General features: G+C 58.3%; 1 protein-coding gene across 1 annotated transcript in view; it reads left to right on the top strand.

Annotated features, from left to right (window-relative positions):
• AR (androgen receptor) overlaps nt 1-1,603 on the top strand; it is a 26,758-nt gene that overhangs the window by 21,544 nt on the left and 3,611 nt on the right. The window lies entirely within an intron of this gene.

The raw sequence follows: 1,603 nt of genomic DNA on the forward strand, positions 1-1,603 counted from the left end.
ATCTCGCCCACGGCCGGGCGCTGCCGGCGCTGCACGCTGCAGCCGCCTCGCTTTTTGGGTAAACTGGCAGCGTCCTACCCCGTAGCCAGAGGTAGTTTGCTAGCTATAATTTATTTAAGTGGCATTTTGATTAATAAAGCCGAAGCATTTTCCATTCCCGGCGCTGCAGGTTGGCTGGGCAGCCTGACGCTCGGCGGGCTCGGGAGAGGGACGGTGTGGGCGAATGCGAGCAGGGGAAGCAGTAATGGAAACAAGACGCAAGCAATTTAAACGAGCAGGCTGCGGTTGTTTTTATCGAAACAGAAAGATCTTTGTACGGCCTGTGGGGAGGCTGGAGGCTGTTCCGTGAGCAGCGCTGCTGGCGAGGCACAACGGGAGCGGACCGGAGGGCTCGGCCGGCCGCAGCAGTGCCAGGGCACAGCCCGCCTCGGCCGTGAGGAGGAGCAGTGCGCGAGGCCGATGGCCCAAGCAGCACGTCTCAGCGGGCATTTCTGGTGCCGAGCGGGCAAACCTTGCTCTGTCCCCTGCCCCGCGCTGCTGGGGGCGCTGCCTGGGCCTCGGCACGGGCGGCAGCCGTACCCCCTCTTCCCCTTCCCCGTTAACGGGGCGCGCCTGGCACGAGCGTTGCCTTAACGAGGCATCAGCAGCCCCGCTGTCCGTTCAGACACATCGGTGTAAAGGGGCAAAGGCTTTGCTTTCCAGTGCCTGCTGCTGGGGGGGGCGGAACTTGCACCCGTGCTAGAGGTAGCCGCGGCCTGGTAACGTGGCGCTAGATTAATACTGGTTAATAGGTGGTTGTTAACCTCACACCCTGCGTCGAACGTCCCCTGTACGCCAGGAGCGATTGCTCTTCCAGCGAGGTTTCAGCGACGCCCTGCTAACACGACTGCGTCGGGGCGAGCGTTTCTGCTTGCCTGCGGTAGCGATGTCGGCCTCTGTCTAGCGGAGAAAACGTAATGTACGGCCCTTTGGAGCCTGCGCAATTGAAATTCTGCATAGGAGAAGGTAGGAGCAAACTGTGGTTTCCCTGGAAAGATGAAATAACCATAGCTTGCCAAGAAAGCTGCTGAAATGCAGAACTGAAAAATCTGATTGAATGCATAAAATCTGTGCGCTTCAAGGCAGGGGGAAGGAGAATGTCTCTTCCCTTTTCCATACGCGTGCGCTCCGTACCGGTAGCTGAGAGCCCTCCGGATGGGAACCCCCAGCTCTGTTTCGGTGGGCGCTGCTTGCAGGCAAGCTTCGGTCTCCTAATGCGGTGGGGCGGAAGCCGAAGGGACGGCGCACAGACACAGAGCGGTTTAGTCAGCAGCGGCGCCCGGCCTGTGCTCGCCGGCAGCAACGGCTTCCCAAGCCAGAGGCAGGCGCTCGCCTCCGTGGCTTGTAATTATACACGGGAGGCGTTAGAATGGCCTTAATGTTTGATTGAGATAACGTGTGATATTCTCCACACCAGATGATGTTTGACTACTCCCAAGTATCCGGGAGGAAGGTACGGTGTCGGAGGTGATGTTTGTGCCCGTGTTGTAAACACGCCGGCGTTTTGACTATCTGGGAGCGCTAATTTGAATTTAATTGATATTTTTCTTTAGCTCGCGGTTCA

This window comes from Egretta garzetta, unplaced genomic scaffold (genome assembly GCF_000687185.1).
Source record: "Egretta garzetta isolate BGI_Z169 unplaced genomic scaffold, ASM68718v1 scaffold906, whole genome shotgun sequence".
Classification (NCBI taxonomy): Eukaryota; Metazoa; Chordata; class Aves; order Pelecaniformes; family Ardeidae; genus Egretta; species Egretta garzetta.